The 24525-nt window shown below is 38.1% G+C and overlaps 2 long non-coding RNA genes across 3 annotated transcripts in view; one reads left to right on the top strand and one right to left on the bottom strand.

The window, feature by feature from the left end:
- Nucleotides 1–17473, top strand: part of LOC102902627 — a 179093-nt gene extending 161620 nt beyond the window's left edge. For both annotated transcript variants that reach the window (XR_002160668.2, XR_002160675.2), the window contains 5 exons: nt 11669–11758; nt 12679–12871; nt 13010–13095; nt 15407–15548; nt 15910–17473. This is a non-coding gene — a long non-coding RNA (uncharacterized LOC102902627). The remainder of the gene's footprint in view (nt 1–11668; nt 11759–12678; nt 12872–13009; nt 13096–15406; nt 15549–15909) is intronic.
- The window catches only part of LOC111561691, a 233008-nt gene that overhangs the window by 41367 nt on the left and 167116 nt on the right, over nt 1–24525 (bottom strand). The window contains exon 6 of the long non-coding RNA XR_002744360.2: nt 13472–13613. This is a non-coding gene — a long non-coding RNA (uncharacterized LOC111561691). The remainder of the gene's footprint in view (nt 1–13471; nt 13614–24525) is intronic.

Genomic DNA, 24525 nt, shown 5'->3' with positions numbered 1-24525 from the left:
CCTAGAACACAATGCTGACACCAAAACACAGTCCACTCAATTCTTACACCTGATTATGCAAAGCAGCCCACTTTCCCTCCTGCTTTTCCCTCTCTATGTAAATAATTTCTTTATAAATGGGAAAAACGGAGAACAAGCCTTTTAAACAGTTGTCATAAATTAGAATAAATTGCATTAATTCAAAATGTAAAACTAGGAGAGCCAGGAGAACATGCAACATATTTTCCCCAAATAACACTGTGAACAAGCACAAGTGTATACTTTGGGCATATGTATATCTTTCCTCTGACTGACAGCCTGAAGGAGATAGTCCATGTGATTTTTATGTTGCTGAGGTGGAAACAATCTTTATTTGGATTGAATAGCAGAGTAAACAGGAATGAATAAGAGACACAAAAGTTTACAGTACAGATGGTTTCCGATTCTTTTTTAAAAATTGCATGCGTTTTCAATTAAAAGCGCATTTGCCTTTTGTTCTAGTCAACTGTCCTAAAGACTTTTCATTGTTGTACACCACAAAAAATTAGAGGTGATCAGTAAATCGTGTTCTGCGTTTAATAATGTTACACACACTAAATGCAGGCAGAAGTTTATCTTCTCTACTTTTTAATCTGAAAAGATTAAAGTTTATCTTATAGTTCTGTAAGTCATTAAGGAACTAAAAAAACTTTGTGATAACAAGCTTAGGTAAAAAAAAATAATAAACTAAGGAGGATATTCATATACACGCAGTGTGTGTGTGTGTGTGTGTGTGTGTACATGTATACCCATGTTTTTGGAGAGAATGGGTATAAGATTTTAATGATTCAAGGAAAATAGTAAAAAAAGTGTGCCAAAAGTGGTTTCCAGAGACACAGAATAATTTGCTTAAACTATAATGACACCCACCTATAAGCGGCATACACCTGTGCCCCTAAAAGCCTTCTTCCTAGAACTGGAAGAGTGTTTTGCTTCCCACACAGTCATCTGGCTCTGTCATCGAATGAACTGCCTTGGGTGACACAAGGAAAGGGTAACATAACGATCCATCTTCAGTCGACAAATCTGCCTTACCTGTGGTGAGAGGCAAAAGGCTATTCTGACTGAATTATCTACAACTCTTTTATAGTAATGTCAAAATGTAAAATAAAACAGCACTACCTCAATACTTATTAAGCATTTTTTTAACTTGCATAATTATGGCAGTGAATCACGGCTTATCTTTTAACCTATGTTAAACATTGCCTTTACCCCCAATATTTTTTGACCACAGACTCTAGGGCAGTCAAATGCTCTAATTCAGGGGCATTTGAGAGAAAAGAGGACAAACACACACGTCTGACTTTCAGGCTCATCCTTGTTTCTGCAGGCTCTTCTGTCTGCCTTGAAAAGCCAAGTTATGGCTCTCAAGGGTGCTCTAATCTGGAACAATTCCCACAAAACAATCAATGGCAAATCATTATTTCTTTCCTTTCCCCAAAGAACAGGATGCACGGAAAATAATGCACATGTAGTAAAGAGTTGAAAGCCTAATGCACATAGGAAACTCGCCGCCCCTCCAAATCAGCACATCAGGCCACCAGATACCAGTCTCAGGCAGGAGTTAGTCATCATTTTCTTACATGAGCCATGCTCTCCTCCCTGGATTGATGCATCTTCTTCTCCTCTACATAAAGAATTAGCTGAATAAAGTAAAAATAAGAGGACTCTGGGGCCGCAGATGGCTGACCAGCTGTTTCTGAGTGACTCCCCATGCATGAATCAGTGCCTCATCTGAGCTTTAGTGCTTCCATGTTTGGGGGGCAAAATATTCTGCATTTTGGAAAAGTAGTTCATGGAAAATAATACAGCAAACTAACATTTATAGAAAACCACAGTCATCTTGTAACAAATGTCCTAAATTATGGACTCAGAAGCAGATCCAGTTTTACCCAAGGTTCTCTGTCTACAGTGCCTGTAGGTTTTTGTTGTTGTTTGTAACTGTGGCTCCTCCCAACCCCCACCCCGAGTGCCTCTTTTTTAATGATATACCACTTTATATAATATACCACACAGAAGACAAAATTTCAGCCTGGAGAAGAGGCAAGCGGTGAGGGTGGAGGATTTAAAGGTCTTCACTTTTCTGTCCCCTTTGGAGATTCATCTTATATATTTTCATTTAGTTTGATGGTAAGATTAATGCTGCTTCTGAAAGCCTCCTGGTTCCCTTTTAAACAACATTCATTTCCCAGTGCTTAAGTGCAATGTTGGGGGTATTGACAAAATAAAAGTAGAACGGAACTTTATATTCCACCCTCTTCCACTCTCTTTCAATGCGGAAGTTTCTGGCAAGGCAAGAGCTTCACTGAAGCCTTTTCCTGGTTGTTCTCTTTAATTTTAGATGATTGTTTGATGTGAATGTCTCTAAGAGAGTTTATTTTAATACGCAGAGGAGCAGAGATAGCTCCAAATGCCTATTATCAGGAAAAAGGCATTATATGTGATGGGAGAGTAAGAAACCTTCTGTGATCATTTTTATTCAATGAAAGCCATTCCTTTGGGTGGGAGAGTCAAATGCTAGTACCCACACATGCTGCATGCATACCAGCACGAGCCGGAGGAATGCAGATTTCTGTATCTGAGAGCAGCTGCTAAGTGAAATGGAACGTCCAACAGATGGCTGCATTGTCATTGTTGGGGGAGGAGGAAGGGGAGCTATTTTGGTTTTGCTGTTGAGGGTGTGTGTGTGTGTGTGTGTGTGTGTGTGTGTTTAATAGGATGTATTCTCCTCTACCTGGATCTTTCCGGTATTTTCAAGGGCTTTTTTCACTTTGAATCTTAAAAGTGGAATAAGCACTAGAGATCTTCTGGTCATTTGACATGTAATGGGAAAGGAGAGAGATCAAGGGCACATAGCTTGTTAGAGCCAAAACCAGAACTCTTTCATTAAGCCATACCACAGAGAAGTCATGCATTCTACTTACTTGAGTACTGGTATTTAACATCAATACCAAAGCTCAAGAGAAGGAAACACTCTATCATCTGTAGTTTCATAGTCTGAAAAGTACATGTATATTATTTGCTTTTAAAATTTTATGATGAAATTGCCTTGTAATTCTCAAATTGGAAGAAAGAATAAGATGCTTCCTAAGCAAAGTTCTATCAAGTCTATATTACATATTTTATTAGATGTTTGGGACAATATGACCAAATATAAACAACATGCTATAGAATTTTACAATTCTATAGTAGTTTCATATTCCATAGTATAAGTAAACTTGCAAGTCAAAGCTTGCAAAGGCCATGCTTAAAAGGCAAACAGAAAAGTGTTGAGCTCCCATCATGACCTGTCTGCAAAAGGCCTCTATCTCCCTTACGATGAGAGCTTTGGGTAAGTTGTAAAGTCACATGGCTCACCCATTGGTTCATGTTTTTTTCCAGAAATAGAATCAATAGAGAACAGACAAACCCACAGTTGCCAGTTTGTACAGTCTTGTGGTTTCTGTCCGGGCCTACAGACTCGAGCAGGTCTACCAGATAATGAAGGCAAACTATTTCAGTTCCTGTGGGTCCAGAGCGCCTCAGCATAGTTCTGGTTTCAAACAAATGAATAACAAATTAAAAGGTACAGTAAAATAAGGGGGTGGTTAAAATATATTAACTAAAATCAATGGAGGAGAAACGTAGTTAAAATCCCTGCATTCTCAGCAATAGTCTGTGATGTATTTTGTTAATCTCTTAAAATTTATGTTAAAAGCCTTTTAGCAGAAAGTCAATATATTTGGGTAGTTGAGCAAGTACATCATCCTGTACTGATGGCTGCATTAAACATGATGCAGAGGCTCCATTGTCTTTAGGAAAAGAACAGGGGGTCCATCCAACGGAAGTCCCACCTCAAAGAGACCAGACGCTTTTCCCAAAACAGCCTGTGGAGCCAAGCCCAGTATTATGCTCTCCTCCTCTGCCTTAGGTTCCCCGCTGACGTCAACTGGAGTCCTGGAAATGAAGCAGTATCCGAATACCAGAAGCATAGCCTAATAATAGAGCAAAAATGGAGAGCAGATGGAAAATAAAGCTTCTCGATAAAGTGAGACCTAATGTTATAAATTTGTTCAGGGAAAGAAAACAACAGCAACAAAGCGAAAAGGCCTGTAAACGGACTTATTGGTGCTAAAATTCTAGAATATGGCTGACTAGAAAAGCACCTAGATACTTAGAAATCGCCCAGAAAAAGAATGAAAAATAAACAGGAAAACAAGCAAAATCAACTTTTGGATTAGTTTGAAACACAGCTACTAAATGTGCCCAGGGTTGAAAATGATACCAAACCCAAACTAGAAAACTAAACTAGATGATTAGCAGCTTCCTTTACCCATGATTTGTACATAACTGTACCATTGTATTTGCATCCCACCTTGAACAGTCAGCTTATGCCCATGGATAAATTTTGCTGGACAACACAGGTGTAAATTCTGAACATGGCAGTGAAATGGTTTGGATCAAAAGTAAAAGTTTTTTTTTTTTTGTTTTTTGTTTTTTTTTTTTTCCAAAGGTGCCCTGTTATACCCAGAACTCCTAGAAATGTTCTTACAAGTTACTTACCCCTGCATCCCCTTTGTGTGCGTCTCTCTCTCTTTGTATGCAGCCAAAGCCATCAAAGTCTACTACTTTATCTCTTGGCATGGCTTTGACATATTCAAACACTCCATTTAATTTTCTGGGATGACCAGCAAACTCTTGAAACAAACCTCCTCTTAATTTTTCCTGTGTACACATTTCTGTAGACAGAAATTTTTAGATCTTAATAATCTTAATAATTGGACTTGTAAACATGTTACTTTTTTATATAGACAAAGAAGGCTCAAAGACATTAAGATTGAGCTGTAATTTCAGACTGTAAATACATGTTCTATCAGGAGACCATGAAGGAACATCAAATATGTTCTATTTGAGAAACATTCTCCATTTTCTTATAAGAATGACCTTCTGGTTGGAAAAGTGATGAGGTAAAGTTTTAACACAGAGATACATTTCTCTTATTTTCACTATTTAACCACTGACAGGATTAAGGGGGGGAAGCCAATTTAAAAAAATATTTCACATTTTTGTCCTTTTACTCTAATGGTTTCTGAACTCTGTTTCTAGCATGCATAAAAAGAAATCTTGTTTCTTCAGGTAGCCTTCTTGGTTCTGCCTCTTCAACCGCTTTACTCTGCCTAGCCAACATTTTTCTTTGAGTCTCATTTCCTTGGGCTTTGCTTGATCTTGTGAACCTGACATTTCAGACCCCACCTCACTCCTAGGGAGAGTTCCCTTGCCTTGGGCTTCAACTTCAGTCTCTATTCCTCACCTTGAGACTCAGCACGAGCCCAGTCCATTCCTTGCCAGGCTCCTAGATGCCCAGTCCAACAGAGCCCCAGGCCTCCTGCCAACTTCAAGAGAAGATATTGGACACCCATCTCTGTTTGGAAGGTCCTCAACCAGATAGATCACAGGGAACTATTCTAAAGTAATGAACCACTGATACAGTGTAAAAGTATGGACGTACAGACATAAGAATCACAGATGACTTTTGAGTTAGAAGACACCTAGAGGTCATTTATTTAATAAGAGAGGAAAGTGTTACTTAAACCCAGTTGATAATCTAGAATTTCTGTAAGAAGAGAGTGATATAATGTATATAAAGTGTTTTATAAACTCTATAGCACTATACTGTATGCATAGTCAGTGTTTGTCTTCTAGGTAGTATGTTTGAGAGTTATTCCAGAGATGCTGCCATTACTCAAAATGTTTTAAATCTCTTCCTTAAAATTGTCATCTGAGGCAGTTAAGATTGTCACTGTACAGTCACATCTTGTTCTTATCAGTAAAGGTATTATCCAGGGCTCAGACATTCATCTCAGATTTAATCTTAAATGTCTTCAAAGGCAGAAACCATGTCTGTCTTGCTCCTTGCTCCTGGTATACTGCCTGCCACTTAGTAAGTACCTAATAATTATTTGTTCAAGGAGTTTTTTTTTAAAGATCTAACCCACCCTCAGAGAATGATGATTTGCTATGATTGATAGGCAAAGTCTCTGAAGACATTTCAAAAGAGAATTTCCCAAATAAAAATTATTTTTTGAGCCATAACACTGTTGTTGGAATAAGTTCAAGGTTATTCATTAGAATGGGACAACATTCATTGTATTTACACATCTGTGTTCTGGCTGACCCCTGTATAGTGTTGCATTTATTTATATCTCACCTTTTTTTTTTTTAAAGGCATTTTGAAAAACAACAAAAAGAAACCCATAACAATAACGTTAATAAAATAAAATAATGTCATTATATCTCAGATATGAATGGCAAAAAGCAGCCCACAGGGTGGGTCCCTTCTGGGTAGTTAGCTAAGGAGTGACAGTAAGTAACAAGAAACAGAGAACAAATGAGGCTCGCACCGTCTCAAGCACATGTCTGCATGCCATCTGGCCCTTGTTCCCTGTTGAGTAAAAGAGTTACTTACAGCCAGTAAGAATGCAGTCATAAGGAAACATTCGAGGGTGACTGGGGTGACGAGATTCCCAGATTGATACGGAGTGCCCAGGAAGAAGGGCATCTGCGTGTCATGGTAACCAATCATCACTGTTTTTTGAGGAATCCGTGTGACACATAAAAGTGAGAACAGTCCCTCTCCAGTAGGCTGATGTTTTGTTTGAAAAGGAAAAAATGAGCACAATACTGAGTGGGGAAGGCATATTAATCACAAGACAAGGTTGTCCACCTTTCTCACATGTGAGTTGCTCTCAGGAGAGTCTAACAGTAGTGATTTTACAACTGTTTTAAAACTCATTAGGCACAAAGGAAAAGCCCAGTTCACAGCACAAAAACATGAACTTTCTCCCATATTTCAACTAGTTCCAGTCTACAGCATCCTGGCCAGGCTAGGATGAGGTTATATATTTTATGAATCCTGTTGGGCTTAGGGCTTGCATTAGTGATTTCTCAGTGAACATGTTTACTTGTTCTTTTTACTGCTCTCTGAAACACTGGATTAAGAACATTAAAACAGGTCCAGCTAAAAGCACAGCAAAATGTGGTACCTCATAAAAATGAAACCAAGGAGTGTTCAGAAGAAGAAATAGAGAATGCTGAATTTCTCATCAGACCACCAGCTTATTCATTTTGGAGCTACTCTGGTTTTGATGAGGACCAGAGCATGGGTGTCATTCGTGATGTGTGGTATCCACAAGAACAATAAGTCATTTCTTTTCTAGAAATAAGTTATTCCAGGGCCATAATAAAAAGAAGGAAGTATTACTTGAATTCTGAATGGTTGAAAATTTGAGTTCTGTCCTTCAGCTAAGGAGAAAATATCAAAGGCAGCTTCATGCCTGCTTTTCTGTAGTCTTTCCTAGAGAATTTTTGAACTAGCATCACTCCCTTAAATCCTACCCCAAGACTGGGTTCTAGTACAATCTCCACAGTGCCTCGAGAGTAAATTTCTAAACTGCCAATATGATTCTATAACTACAGAAGTTAAAATTATTTTATGTCATCCATGTTACAGACTGAAGTCTGATTTCTAAGCTTAACATATGAAGATTTGTAAAAAACTGGCTCACTCTTATCTTTCCGACCTCACCTTCTATAGCTCAAGCATGTACATTCTAAGCTCTAGCCATAATGAATGAATCCATGATTCCACTGTGTTCACTTAAACCTCTCTTCCCTCAGAGGAAGACATAGTTTCATTCACCCTATTTTCTAGAAAACTATTCATTCTTCAGGACATAGACTCTCATTTTCTCTCTGAAGACTTTTGCCATCATTCTCACTTTCACCCCTAACCATGCAGACTTAAATACTGCCGTATACACTTCTAAACAGTACAAAATGTTTTGAACCATTTTGATGCCATTTTGACTTTGAGGGCATTTTGGGCCTGCTGCTATAATAACATTAACCTTCACTTCCAAAGTGACAAAGCACATGAGCATATATCCAATTCCGCTCTATCTCTATGGCTGTTCTCTATCCACACTCCACAGGGTAATGACCTGCTTGAAAAAGATTTGGCTTTAATTACTGTATTTGTCTGCTCCGGCTGCCATAACATAGTGTCATGGACTGAGTGCTTAAATGACAGAATCTTATTTTCTCACAATTCTGGAGGCTAGAAGTCCATGTTCAAGGTGTCAGGTGATTTGGTCTGGAGAGACTCTCTTCCTGGCTTATAGATGGCTGCCTTCTTGCTATATCCTCACTTGGCCTTTCCTCAGGACATGTGACATGTAAGGGAGAGAGAGAGGGAGAGGAGAAACAGCAAGAAAGAGACAGAGAGGGAGGGAGAGAACAAGGAGGGAGGGAAAGAGCTTGTTCACTGGTTTCTTTTTTTATAAAAACACTAATCCTATCAGGTCAGGGTTCCACCCTTATAATGTCACTTAATCTTAATGACTTCCTTACAGGCCTCATCTCCAAATAGAGTCATACAGGGGGTTAGGGCCTTAGTGTATGAATTTGGGGGGACATAACAATTCAATCTAAAACAATCACCTAATGTTCTCAATATCCAACAGAAGTCCCTCCAATGCCTGTAAACATTTGTGCTTTGATTAAATGCCATAACACATAAACAGAGAATGAGGAAAACTGTTCAACTCATTAATCAATCTAAAGTATATACTCATTTATGTATACCATGTACAAATCCCTATTATAAACATGCCACTGTTCTTAAGGAATTCATAATCAAGTAATCTAATTGAGAATTTAAATAGAAGTAAGTGCCAAATAAGTAGTTCAAATAATAAGCAACTACAGGGTAAAGGAAAGGGTTTGGACTCAGAAAACAAATGTGAGTTCAAAATCTAGCCCTGCCACCTACCATCTACATGCCCTTAAAGTAAGCTGCTTAATTTCTCCAAGCTTCAGTGCCCTTGCCTTTAATAACATGGTGACATAATGAAGCAAGTGAGAGAGAGTTCATAAATTTACTTTTGGAAATGCTAACACCACATACACAAAGAGAGGTGTGGCTATGCCCTTAGAGAAAGCTCCTTTGACAGGATCATTGATACCTCCTTTCTTCCTAAGTGGGGAGGGCAGCTTTTTTGCAGGGCGTCGCCTTCCTATAAGGCAGGCCCTGCTGCATTAGCCACATTTGCACATGCCTTTAACCATCACTATCAAAACAGCGTTTTATGCTAGTGCCCAACCAGGGAAAGAAGAGCTCTTGCTCATGTTCTACGTTTGCTTTCTTGCATGGAAGAGAATCAGCATACTTCAGTTCTGAATCAGAGAAAGTGTGGCAAAAGCAGAATGAAAAATCCTTCACAAACAAATACCACATGGGTTACTTCAAGGCTCCACGCACTCTCGTGGAAACACTCAAGCACTAAAAGTGTTAAACCTAACACTGAAATGACTAAGTGATTTAAACATGGAGGACACCATACAGTGAAAATCCTTATTAAAGACCTATTAAATATATCATCATGTGCTCTAAGCAGAGAATTATCTGCCAATGATGGAACATTCACTCTGTGGTCAGTAGAAAAAGGGAAAGTTGACCTTGCCCAATTGGTAACTATGGCTTCACCTTACATTCAACAACTATCAGATGATATTCCCAAATCTTAAATAAGTGTGTGGTATTTGCAGAGTTCATGGCAGCAAATTAAGTCCAGGTGGAGCTGCACAGGAAAAACAGGAAAAGTGGCTCCTCACCAGAAATAAGAGAGGAGCATGGGAGGACAGATTCCGACACCCCAGGCTCCCAAACCCCCTGTTGAGAAGAAATAGACTCGTGTGTGTGTGTGTGTGTGTGTGTGTGTGTGTGTGTGTGTCACACCCCACAACCCCCCCATATACACACATGCACGCCACACACAAGCACACGTTATTTATTTATTTATAAACAGCCTCACTTCTACTGACACTGGCAATGCTGTCCATTTTCATTACATGTTGAAGACAAGAATTAAGGGGTAGAAAGAAAAGAACTGTGCATTCAAAGCTCAGCTCCAGAATTGGCTTTGTATTTATTATTGCATATATATCAAAAGCAACAAAAGACCACAGTGAAAGAAATAGACTGGGAAAACCTAAATTGAAAATGTAACTGAAGCATCATGAACTGACAAATACAGCGTTTAATACGTTAATTTATTTTCTTTCTGCTCCTTAACAAATGTAAAGGTGTCAATGCATATAAAAAATATCGCTTGAGCTGCTAGCAAAATACTAAAGCTAAAGCATGAGGTGACACTCCCAGCTGCAGGAAATGTAAGTTGCTTGTCCAAATCACTGAGTGGTCAGGGCATGCTTTACAAATCTCTTAAATATCTGCCTCCAAGCTCCTCACAAGGGAGTTCACACAGGCAGAGACATATTTTTTCTTCTTAATCACGTACCTTTTAAGATTCATAATTTGGGATGAGCAAAAGGCTCGGCAGGAGGTGGGGATGAATTAAAAACCATAAAATTGATGCTATCACTCTGATTGACACACCAGTAGTGCAGCATACATTTCCTGTTTGTCAGGAATGAAAGGTGTTCACATTCTGTAATAATACCTAATAATGTTTTGGAAAGACAAACTGCTGTCTGACTACATTTTAGCAAGATGGATTTTTTTTTCCCTTTCTGGCAGCACTGAAATCAGAAGCTAGAGTATATATTACAACCCTTTATAAAAGATGACCTAGATATTTAATAGCTGCAGCTATTCCAGTCCACTACCTGGACCTCCCCAGGTCTCTGATGCTATATTCTAGTATGCCTGAAATCACCATTACACCTTAAGACTAATTCAAGAGAGTGTCCAGGGAGCTAGCTGTCCAGCACTGCCATAATAAACTTAAGGGAACAAGTATCCTTTGCTACCTATAGCCGTCTCATCACGAAATTGGCCAGCCCTCTACTTATCGTTTGTCTAATCTGACAATTACTATTCTGTGCAGGGTAATAAAGAGAATCTTGTACATGTGGATCAGGAGACCTGAATCCCTCTAGCTGCCATGTCTCTGACTAGGTAAACATGAACAAGCCACTTAACCTGTCCACATTTCATACTCATTATTTTAAAGAGATGCTTCCACACGCCTTGACTACCTGATGGATTGGTGAAAACACAAAAGCAAAATGACAGTTTTGTAACTTCATCATTTAGATCCTAAATATGAATTTATGTTTGTTAAACAAAGGATATGGGGGATTTTGAAAGTCATCTATTTCTGGGGTGATAATTAAGCCAAAGGAAGGGGAAAGAAACAGTACAACACTAGATCTTATATGATAGGACTATATCAGAAAAAAATCAAATATAATTATAGCCATTCAAGAATTACTCCTATGGTGAACTTTGAGCCAAAGATGTAGTCCTCAACTTACTGCCCTATTATTATCAGTTGTGTTCCTATTGAGTATTGATTGTAGGCACTCACTACCTAAGGTCTCAAAATATTAAAAGCAGTATTTTGGGGAAAGGAGAATACAGGGAAAACATGAAATAATTCTGAAAATTTCAGGAGGAAAACGGAACAGGAATGTTGGTGTTAAATATTTTAATGACACATTTTTGCATTTTAATCCCTGGGATTCTGCTGGTTCCAAGGAAGATGTCAAGAAAATAAAAATGTAAAATCAGTGTAATAATAATTGTCTAATAATACCAATTTACAAGTATTGGGCACTAACTAGAGTCTGAATAATCCTTTGTCTCCAGAATTATAAACACAGATTCTGATACTTTGGAAAGCCTAAGGAAAACTGACCTAAACGAAAAAGGGAGGATATTACGTAGATCCTGCTCTTGGTAAGAATACTGTTGCAAAAGGATCAAAAGTACTTTTGAATACAATTTATTGCTGTTGTTTTTGCTAAATCAAATAAAGGCTTTAAGCAAAAACAGGTTTCAAGCCTTCTGCTTATAATTGCACTTCATGTGACTTGACAATGCTGATTTCTGTGTAATTTTTTAAATCCATGTTTGGTAAAAAAAAGAAAGAGCTTTTCTACCAGTTCTTCAAAGTTCTAATAAAATCAGCTTGCTGGTGAACATGCTTGCAGACACAGTGCAAATTTAGTCATAGAGAAGCTCAGCAGTCACTCTACTACACCCAGTTGGTCCATGCTAAACCTGCAAGAGTTATGGTGCACCTCTTTCAGGATTTGAATGTATTTCAGTCATGGCCTGAATTAAATTATATGCACTAATACTGAAGTTAAAAAGAGAATGCATGGATCACCGTCCTCATAACCTTCAAGAGGCACTCCATAGACTGCTGTCTGTTTCTTGAGTTAGATTGACAGAAACTGGAAGGAAAGCATGAGCAAAAGGGATCTTGAGTGCCATCAGCTGAAATTTACCTAAACCCCCACAGCAAAATATAATCTGGAAGAAATAAGAGGTTCACCTTTTGGTTCTAGTTAATGATAACTTGAAGGTTGGCTTAAGTAATATCCATCCCTCTACTTGCTAAGTTCCCTAAATGTGGTTCTAAAAAATAATGTTAAGTATTCAGGCCAGAGATATTTATCAGAAGGATGTGATTTAAATGGCTATGTACCTCATGGCAAGCCTTACAGAAAAATATAGGTACAAATATGCATAAGTCATATTTATATACTTTCTATAAAATTAGACTGGCATTAATTAAATGGCAGAAAAGGCAATGAGAGCATTGTTTGGAAGGTAGCTTGTTCCAAGTTCTGATTATAACTTGCTTCCCAAAGAAGGAGCCGCCCACAGCTTAGAAGACAGATGAGAAGATCATCATCACAGATTTGCTGTGAACAGCTCTGCTCAGCTCTGTCCCTGCCAGACTTGGGGCCACACATACCCTTCTAAGAGGGCTAAAGAAGATTCACAAAGAGCACTGCTTCTTGCTCCAGCTTTGGCAAGAACAGAGGATGATTTTGTCTTTCGGTAACTTGAAACCTTCCTATAGTGCTGAGAACTGCTCTCAATAGCAAAGTTGTTATCATCATCATTACACCTAACATTTACTGAGCATTTACTACGTGCCAGGCACCAATTGCTTTGCATCTCATCTTATCTTCACAGTAATCCCATGAGTGAGTAATATAATTACCCAAATTTCATGGAAGAAGAAACCGAGGCCAAAATTTGCCCATGGTTCCAAAAAAATGGTGAGTGCCAGCGCTGGGACTTGAATTCAGACAACCTCATTCTTTGAGAAACGTCACTTTTTGTAACCACATTTTAGAGTAGTTTAATCAGCTGCAGACAACCCATGGATCAGGCATTTTTAAATGCCACCCCACTTACAAATCTCTTCCTATTTATTCATTAATTGTTTGAAGAATTAAGAGTGCCAGGAACTGTCTTAAGCACTGGGAATTCAGCATTGATCAAGGCAAACTCTCTACCTGTGTCAAGCTTACATTCTATATTCTGCACACATAGCCTCCTTTATTCCTTAAAATAACCGTGTAAGTCTGAGCCCCTTAGTATCACCCACTTTTTAGACAGGGAGCCAGAGCTCAGAGAAGTAAAACAACTTACCCAAGGCCACACAACTGGTAAATGGAACGACTGGGGTTTACCGCTTAACCTTCAGACTGTTGATCCTTCATTCTGCTATACTTCTGTTACCCAATTACTATGGTTCCAAAATGGCTTTCATTAGTTGGGTAGAATGTTAGTACTGCAGGGAAAGAAAATAAGACCAAGTTGGCCCTTTTCCTCCTAATTTATTCTCTTTTTTCCCCATTTCTTGGTCCTTACCTCTGTCATGCTTCAGGTACCCACTGTCTTCTGGTTGCCCACAATTTCCCACTTCTGTACCTTCCACACCCACCCCACAAGCCTGTTCTCTGCCCTCCTCCTGCTTTATATATTCCCCCTCTGTTCCTCACTCATCCCACATCTATACCTTAGGGTTAATCTTAGCTCCCACTCTTCACTTTAGATAGCAGCCCTGACATGTTGTAGAAAGTGACCTAAAAGGAGTCCCTTCTATCATTATACCAGGAAAGACTTGTCCCTAGTAAGTCACATATGTTATTATCTCAGAATTTCTTGAGTGAATTTTACCATAAAAAGTCTCCCATGTGGTATTTATATTCTATAGTATTTACTGCATGCATATATATATATATATATATATATATATATATATATATATATATATATATAGGCTAAATATGTTCCTGGATGCTGGCTAGCAAAATTTAACAGTGGGTAATATGCTTTGAATTCCAATCAACAAAACTACAAGTGACCTCTGGCACAGATTTCCTCAGTAACACATTCCTGTCTTCACTATTATTCACAATAAAGAGTGGGAAGCAGGAAAATTTTTTTAAAAAATAAATTTAAAAAATAAACATGTTATTCCTTAATATTGGAGAAATAGGGACCAATGTAATAAGCACAGTGTAGAAAAAGATAATTTTTTTAAAGAAAGAAAGAATTTAAACTTACAGGTGGCAGCAGTAGGGGCTGTAGGAGACAAAGATAAACATTTCTGACTTGAGAGATTTTCAGGTCTACAGAGAAACCCTGAATGCAAATGACATTCAGGAACCTCCTCAGTTGGACCCTAATTTTTTCACTTGGGGAAAGCCCCATAAGAATAAAGAACACATCTGATTTTGCTCAACATTATATCAGCAGCTTTAGCACAGGGCCTGAGACATAGTAGGCACTTAAAAATGATTACTGAATGAAAGAATGTCATTCTCGACTTCTCTTCAACCACCCTCACGATCTCCTTCCCAATCAGCAGAGCCCTCTGTTGACCAGTATTCCTTAAGCCTGGGTTTCCACACTGTGCTTTTCTTTCAGGCAGTAACCTTTGTCTGTATCACCTTTTCCTCCCTTCCAGCCCTGGTGAAATGAGATTCTTTAGGCCAATGTGAAAATTGTTTCTTATGATTCTCCTTGGCTGGGATTTTGGCTTGAATACAGAGAGGCCAGCCCTTGCCCACAACATCTCAAGTTGGGACAGTAGGTGACCCACCCTTCCCCTTGCTGGCAGGGCCCTGGGCTGTTTGGCCAGGTTTGGGAGAGGGCTTCTTGCCCACCTCAGATACAAAGTATATATCACCATAGAGGTTGTGTCCCTTGGAGGGTGCCCATTCATTTGAGCAAAGGGGAAACTACCTTCCTCATCCTGCTGGCCCCCACATTATCATTGTACAGTGGGGACTCTGAATGTTATGTAGCCAGTGCTAGATCTGAGAAGAAAACAATTGTGTCTTCCTTTAAGCAAACACTGCAACTTGTCCCTATAGTTGTTGAAGAATTCTCTAAGAGTAAAAGGGCCTTCACTAGTCATCTCAGCCTCTGGTTTTGCACACAGACTTGTTAACTGACTTCAGAAAGGAAAAATATCATTTTATTTCACACAAAAAGGCAGGCAATCCCAAATCCAAATTTACTTCCACAGATCAGAAAATGGACTAAATAACACTGATTCCTTTTCTTTTTTTCTAGAATTATCATTCATCTTTTTCAAGAGGAGAATATTATAAATTTACTATGCTACTTATAAATGCCTTTCTGCCAGATTAATAGAAAACCTTTAGAAGCTGGACTTGTGACTTATTCTGGGATATGGTCTTCCACAAACAATTGGGTACTGTTCAAATATAATGATTATACTATTCATTCATAACTATCATCTCCCAACTATTTACTGTGTGCAAAATATAATAGGAGGTACTGTTAGAAGCTGATCCCTTAGTTTAGGCTTTAACTTGGCCCTGCCCAAGACCACTGTAGGCAGTTGCCCACCTAAAAGGGGAAATGGGAACTAAATGCAGACTTTACTCTATTTGCCAAACCACATACCCTGGCATGGGGTTGGCTGTGTCCACCCAAGGGAAACTGTACCTTCTTCCTAATTTTCACAAAGTACCCTCTTGACCCTGCCCCTCCTTCTGCACAAAACTCTTAAGCTGCATTTGGCCCATTTGTGATTTCTTTTCTCTCTCCAGAGTCATCAGTGCTCAGTGGAACATCCTTTCAGTTGCATGAAGATGCCAAACTAGAGGAAAGAGGACACACCATGTGATTTCCCAAGGGCCATCATTTCCCAGGGGATGGTTGTGACTGAGGGGACACAAAAACAAACAGTCTAAAACCAACAGATATTCCTGTCTAAAGTATCTTTTTATAGCACAGCATAGCTGTATTCAATATAAAACAAGGAGAGTGATAACTGAATGTGAATTACAAAGCAGAATTTTAATCATGATACATGAGTTAATAATACACATGAGTTAAACTCATGATACATGAATTAAAGAAAATAACTGGAACCCCTTTTCATATTTTATTGTCAAAAGTTTTACCAAATAGGTGGTTTATTTGGAAAAGTAGCACCTCTTTGAAGTTAACTCTTGATTTGTAAAAGTTCAGATTGTTCCTATCTACTTGGTCAACTAAAAGTGATTATTTTTATTGCTATAAGCCATGCATGTTGGTCTTTGAGAAATATGCCATTAATCATGGTTAAATTGTATAGGCTCAAAAATCTCTAAGACCTGCAAGAAAAAAAAACAAAATCCAAAAATGTAAAATTATTTATTAGTCTATAAAAAGTTGTGTGGACTTTCTACAAAACCAGCAATTGGAAAATGACAAAATTGTTATTTTATCCCTAGAGAATCTTTACACATTTACCTCAAAGGGAGGAATAGAGTCAATTACTTCTATTTCAAATAGATAACTCCCTTTGACAAGTATGCAAATCATACTGGAACTATACATCTGAGCTTTTTAAGTGTGACAACTCTGAGATACTACTTGGTAAAGAAGATTGTGCTATTACCTCTCCAGTCTGTTCTCAAAGGGAATAACACTCATGTTTCCGAGGCAGAGAGCACTAAGAGGTGAGGTTCTGTCCACTCCTGCTGTGGACTGAATTGTGTTCCTCCCTCCAACCACCAATTTATATGTTGAAGCCCTAATCACCAATGTGAGTATATCTGGAGATGGAGCCTTTAAGAAGGTGATTAAAGTTAAAAGAGGTCATAAGGGTCGAGCCCTAATCCAGTAGAACTCTTGCTCTTTTAAGAAGAGGAAGAGACATCAGAGCTGTTTCTCTGCTATTTAAGGACAGTTTGAGAAGGCAGTCATCTGCAAACCAGGAAAACAGCCGTCACCAGAGTCCAACCATGCTGGCAACCTGATCTTGGACATCCAGCCTCCAGAACTGTGAGAAATACATTTCTGCTGTGTAAGTCACCCAGTCTATAGTATTTTGATATGGCAGCCCAAGCTAACATAACCCCTTAAGTAACCTAGCCAAAAATTATTATTTTTTCAGCAAATAAGGAGAAAAAAAAAAGTTTTATAAGATTTTAATTTTTGTAGGGTTGCCTGGGTGGCTCAGACAGTTGAGCATCCAAATCTTGATCTCAGCTCAGGTCTTGATCTCAGGGCCCTGAGTTCAAGCTCTGAGTTGAGCTGCATGCTGGACATGGAATCTACTATTTTAAAAAAACGATTGTAATTTTTATAAGAAAAAATGTGAATAAAACCATCTTTGAAAATTGAGTTCTCTTTATTTTTTGTAATACATAGCCTAAGAAAATTTGGTGTTCTTGCTATTCAAACATAGCTTCAAAAGAAATAGCATTGCTTCTGCCAATCTTATATAACTTGATACCAAAATAACAATCCAATTAAAAAATGGGCAGAGGACATAAATAGACATTTTTTCAAAGTAGACATACAGATGTCCAATAAACATATTAAAATATGTTAAACATCATTCATCATTAGGGAAATGCAAATCCAAAACACAGTGAGATTTCCCCTTATTATCTATCAGAATGGCTAAAATCAAAAAGATAAGAAATAACAAGTGTTGGTAAGGATGTGGAGAATAAGGAACCTTTGTGCTCTGTTGGTGGGAATGTAAACTGGTACAGCCACTGTGGAAAACAGTATGGAGTTTTCTCAAAAAATTAAAAATACCATATGATCCAATAATTTTACAATTTTTACCCAAGGAAAATAAAAACACTAATTTGAAAAGATTTATGCACCCTTATATTTACTGAAACATTATTTGCAATAGCCAAGATATGGAAGCAACCCAAGTGTCCACTGATACATGAATAAAGATGTAGTATGCACTCACACACACATGCGCATGCACACACATACACACACACACACACACACACACACACACACACCCAACACAGAGGAATATTACAAAGCCACAGAAAAGATGAGCATTTTGGGGCGCCTGGGTGGCTCAGTCAGTTGAGCATCCGACTTTGGCTCAGGTCATGATCTCACAGCTTGTGAGTTCGAGCCCCGCGTCAGGCTCTGTGCTGACAGCTCAGAGCCTGGAGCCTGCTTCCGATTCACTGTCTCCCTCTCTCTCTGCCCCTCCCCCACTCATGCGCGCGCGCGCGCGCGCGCGCGCGCTCTCTCTCTCTCAAAAATAAATAAAAATTTTAAAAAAAATTTTAAAAAAAGGATGAGCATTTTATAATTTGTAACAACACAGATGGGCCTATAGGACCTTATGTGTCAACAAGGATGGACCTAGAGGGTAGTATACTAAGATAAATAAGTCAGACCAAGAAATACAAATACCACATGATTCCACTCATGTGGAATCTAAAATACAAATGATGAAACAAAAAAGGCATAACCAGACCTATAAATACAAAGAACAAACTGATGCTTGTCAGAGCGTAGAAGCATGGGGGAATGGGCAGAATGGGTAAAGGGGAATGGGAGATAAGGCTTCCAATTATGGAATGAACAAGGTACAGGAATAAAAGGCACAGCACAGAGAATACAGTCAATGATACAGTAATAGTGATGTAATGGGACAGATGGTAGCTACTCTTATTGTAAGCATAGCATAACATATAGAAGTTGAATCACTATGTTGTGCACCTGAAACTAATGTAACATTGTGTCAACTATACTCAAACAAAAGTTTTATAATTTCTCTTATTCAGAAATTCCAGAGCCACCAATAGTCAAATCCCAACACAAAATGCTTTTCACATTCCCCACTCTATCCTTCCTTTTTGCACCACCACGGTACTTAATATTAAACTGTTTATGTCATTTATCACGCTCCACCTTATAATTTCCATGACATGCACATATGCCTGTCTCCTTCTCCACTAGAAGACACAGATCCTGAGAACAGGGTTCAGGCTATTTTTTGGTTTCCCCAATGTTTACCACAGTGTTTTACCACAGTAAGTATGTATTTGCTGAATGTATGAAAGAATGAATTAACTAGTGAATGAATGGATGAATGGATACGTGAATGAAAAAGCGGATTAAAATTTATTAATGATAAATGAATGAATAAATTTACCATTTTGCCTCTTCAGTTTTCCACAGCATCCAGAATAATTATCTTTGCACCATGATGCCTCCCCTTGATGTCGCATTTTTGAAAGAGAATAAAAAGGGAAAATGGAATAACCCTTAGTTGCAGTGTCTCCTATTTGTTAGGCATAGTACCCTTGCTAACTTTTTTAATCCTTACTGCCTTGAGAGTTAAGTTTCACTACCCCCATTTTCCTAACAAGAAAACAGAAGCTCTGTGAGTTGAAGTAATGAATCCATACTCACACAACTGCTAAAAAGCAAAACTACAATTTAAGGGCAACACTGAAATCCAGGTTCAATCCCATATATTGTCTTTCTTTCTCAATGGTCTGCACTTGACATTTTGCTTCAGCTTTCTGGTCAAAAGAGAGGCAATTAAAGATATTTTCTGAGGCCATTGGACAGGGCCATCTTACTGCGCCCAATTTGGAGAATGAGGTGAGGGCGTTCCCTCTCTCCCAGTGTTTTTCACTCTCCCACCAGTATGAGCCAATATCAACCTCAGGATTTCTTCTACAAGCATTACCCTGAAATACCTTAGCTATAGTAGCAAACTGAGTAATGAATCTTATAGTAACATATCTACCTGTAACAAATCTTTGATGCTAGAGAGTTTCTGATATCTCAGAGGGCTTCAGGAGTGCAAAGCACAGGAGTAATTTCCCTCCCAAGCTGATCTCATCGCTATTGCCGTGCCCCGAAGTATAAAATTTAGGGGGAGATTATAACTTGAGATTCAGGAAAATTTGAGTTACATTCAAGTTATTTCATTTATTAGCTATGTATATTTAAATATTCTATCTCAGTTTCTACATTAAATAATGTTCATAAACTCAGACATATCTGAACACATGGCAAAAGCTGAGAAGACAGACCCCATTAAGGAATAATTTGCTTTAGAGAAGAAAAAGCCCCTTGGTCACTGTAGCAAAGACTGCCCAAAAGCTCACAAATCACAATTCTTCATCCTGTGTACTTAGAAAAAATAAATTTTCCAGCATCCCCTGCAATTAGACTGGTGCCATGTCCTGGAAGTAATGTTCACCACTTCCAGTCATGGACATCAAATGCATCATGTGATCTTCCTCACTCTTTGCTGGTCAGGCACCTAAATACAGACAATACAGCAGTGGACTCTGAAGATGCCCTAGAAGGTGATCCCACCACAAGATAGAAGAATTGGGATTCCAGAATCATGGGGTGGGAAGCCTGCCAACAGACTGTGATATTAGCCAGAAGAAAACCCTTTATTGGGTAAAGTCTCTAAGATTCTATGGTTGTTTGTCATAGCACCTGGCACTAATTACCCTAATACAGTTTCTTGGGAGTTAGAGAATCCAAGTCTAGGGCAAAATAATGGGTCATCAAAAAAGAAAAGGTATGATCTGTGTTATTCTATGACTGAAGAGTATTCATGGAGTATTCTTTGGAATACCTCCCTCCCTTCCCCATCCCGACTCTCCCATACCCAGTTGCTGCTAAGACCACAACTGTCAAAAGGAGGCTATCATGGAGACCCTTCTCATTAAAGTCTCCACAGGACACTGACCATGCAAAGCAGTGTTACTGTGTGGTCTGCACAACAGAAAGGAAGATGGAGAATACTTCCCCACTTTGACAAGAAAATGGCTGGAGAGCAGAATGGAGGAGCAATAAACTGTAAGAAGCAGGGAATGTCACAGTAGCTGCCAGGCTGTGAGCAGCCCGGTCAGAAGTGAGAGGAGACCACAGCAAACCGAAACCTTGAGAGGTTCAGTCCCCCAGACACCCCCATAGTTAGGGCAGAAGTAAGCTGAAAGAGGCAGGTTTTAAACTCCTTTTCTTCCTTTCCTCATTTCCCTTTTATGTTCAACTTCCCTCATTAAAAGCATCCCAACTTTCTGACTAATGTCTTTGAGTAACACAATGATTTTACACTTCCCTGTAAAGGAGAATATTGGAATCACACGTTGAGTGAGGGACACGCTGAGAGTTGCTGTCCATCCTCCAGTGAACCGCATGATAATCCTGTTAACCTTCCTATCAGGAGGTCATTAAACAATTTTGAAAGCTGTTTCTTCTCACATCAGAACTGCATGTGGAATCAGATCTAGTATTTTTAATATAAATTCGGCTGCACAGACTTAAATAACAGTCTCTCACATGTTTTAGATGGTCTTTTTATTATTCTTCCCCTAACTACTAAGTGCCTTTGCAGCCTTTCTGTCACTTTGGGTATTGTCCTATGTTTTTTTTTTTTTTTCTTTTTTCTTGATTTTAACATCTAACACATTTTCTTCCAGCAATACACCACCACCCTTCTCTACTTCCTCTTGATGCTTTATCATTTGTGCCAACCTATGTTTCATTCATTTCAATATATCACCTGCCTGTGCATCAGTCTTTTTAATTTGTTGTACTTGGTGTTTTGTTCTTATTTCTGCATAGCTGTTTTCATGAAACTACCCATTTCTGTTAAACCTAATTTATTTCTATATTTCTCTCACAATCTCTTTTTAACTCCAAAGACATTTTAACATCCAGTTTTCTTCCTTCCTTCCTTTCTTTCCTCCCTCCCTCCCTCCTTCCTTCCTTTTATTTCTGAAGTATGCTAACAGTCAGATGATGTCAGAACTTGTGCCTGAATACATTTTCAAGAAAAAAAACAAGTTTTCCATTTTTATCTTCTTGATCATATAATCCCCCTTCATTCAGCTCAAAACTTGATTTCCTTTTGGACTCCAAGAACCACTAATTTTTTACCTCCACAACAGAAAGAACTTACATTTTTAACCACATTTAAGAAATTGGGCAAAATTGAAATGTGCTTCTGGGCTTAAATAACACAAAATGGATTCCTAGTCTCTGGGGAAGACTCCATAATAAGACCCTATCATTGAATTAGCAATTCAAACATCAAAAAAAGTCAGTTTTCAGGAGTGTCAGTTTAGGGACTTGACATTTTTAAGAAATGTCTTTGCAAAACAGGGGCCTAGTTATCACTGGATGAAGGACACTGATTTAATCTCCAGGGGTGACTGAACCCAGTATCTGGGGTTCTTCCAAACATTTAAAGTCATTTCCAAATGTTTTTGATGCAGCACAACCCAAAAAGGATTTTGGCAAGTATGTTTTCCCTTCATTTTAAAACCCATGCGTATTTCAAGGGAAATGCAATCCATATGTCTTTGATTCATTTACACTTAAATCATCTAAATGCCATTGTGTAAGAGCTATTTGATGTACAAGAAGCCTGTGAGCCTGTTTTATAAGCCTTTTTAAGCCTTATTTCTTTGAATCAGAAAGTCATGTTTTGCCGGCCCTAAACAGATCTTGAACTGGGAAAGGCTCAAGTTCACTTCTAAACTGAAAACCCGCAAAGTTTTGCGTGGCTTCTGTACTTAGCAATATGTTTCCCCCTGCCTAAAGCTCAAAAACACCCAGCATTTCTCTTCTCTGTCTCACATGTAGTGAGAACAGGGTAAATCAATTTTTGAATCACATTTTACTTGTAAAATTCACATTTTGAACCTCAGTTATCTCCCAGGCACTGCCAGAAGTTAAAATAGCAACACTTGAAAATTAGGCTTTTGCTCTAAAAGGGCAAAACAGTCTATAAAGTACATAAATTACTGCTTCTGTACATTTATTTGTTTGACAGGTTTAAGATATAAGTGTGGCTTACATATGGATTTTCAGGATGCCAGATTGGATGCTCCACGAGCTACAGTCACAAATGTAACCTCTTTTTTTAAGACTTATGTTTGGGAGAATAGAATTGGAACAATCTTGCTGTTCTGCACAAATCTAATTGCTGTGTCAAAACAGCAATGGAATATGATGAACATTTGCATTTTTCTCATTTACTGGCCTTTTCTATGGCTCTAATCATACTTGCATTAGTGGTCAAGAAGAAAGTATGTTAGGCTGTTTGTGCACTTGCTCCTTGACACTAAAAATTTCTGATGAATTTCAAACTGATACTTTTAGAGGTAAAATGGGAATGTCTGATCAAGTGTTTGGAGATACCCAAATGATTAACACTGATTGCAGTGGACACAGAAACATATCTTGAGAATGGGTAAATCTTTCTCAAGCAAAAGCACTAATTATCTATCTTCAGATGTGTGATTTCTTTGTTTTTATTTAGATGCATTTTAGACACTGCATTTTAGTGAGAAGGAAGAAATAATGATTCTATGATTGTTTGAAATGAAGCAATATTTTAAATTTGTATTTGAAGTTTAGGGGCATGGTGATAAAGTTAAAGAAAGAAATCCAAGGGGAACCTAATTATTCCTTATGCACTCTGTCTAGTTCACATATATGATAGACTATCATGTTTGTGTAATCAAAAGGATTATGAAATTTAAGTTTAGAAAAAAATGATTTGGGTGCTAAATCTAGCAAACAGTTAATTATGCTGAGATAATTAGATAGGAAAAAGTGTTGGATTTAGTTTTTTTTTTTTTTCATAGTTAGTTTTCATTAACTACCAAGTGTTCATGATCCTCTACAGGCAGAGATTATTAGTATTCTATTCTTAGGAAGAATGGTACATTGACAAAGAATTAAACTTTCAAAAAGTGTGACAGAAGCCTTTACATTGACCTACCTACTTATTTTCTTTAAAAATACGTATTTTTTCTATTAAAAATTTTGATATTGTAAAGTTTTAAAATCTAAGTTCAGGAAATACATTAATTTAAGAAATTTCAGCAGACAATCATAGCACAAGCATATTTTCAAGCATCAATTTAAAACACAAAGCAAAGAACTTGCGTTTTTATGACTTAGCTGCTATTTCACAAAAATGAACTAAAGAGTACTGGTTAGGATTATGCAGTAAATTAATAACTGTGATTTTGGTGAAAACAACTATTATTATATTGTTGAATTTCAGGATTTATGAGATTTAATTTGCCTTCAGATGGACATTTAAAAACTTAAAGAAGCAATATGGTTTCACTCTTATGTGGATCCTGAGAAACTTGACAGAAACCCATGGGGGAGGGGAAGGAAAAAAAAAAAAAGAGGTTAGAGTGGGAGAGAGCCAAAGCATGAGAGACTCTTAAAAACTGAGAACAAACTGAGGGTTGATGGGGGGTGGGAGGGAGGGGGGGTGGGTGATGGGTATTGAGGAGGGCACCTTTTGGGATGAGCACTGGGTGTTGTATGGAAACCATTTTGACAATAAATTTCATATATTGAAAAAAAAATCCAAAACAAAAAACAAAAAACAAAAAACTTAAAGA

This window comes from Felis catus, chromosome A1 (assembly GCF_018350175.1).
Source record: "Felis catus isolate Fca126 chromosome A1, F.catus_Fca126_mat1.0, whole genome shotgun sequence".
Classification (NCBI taxonomy): Eukaryota; Metazoa; Chordata; class Mammalia; order Carnivora; family Felidae; genus Felis; species Felis catus.
Note: the sequence above shows the minus strand (reverse complement) of the source record. Positions and strands in the feature narration are given on the sequence as shown.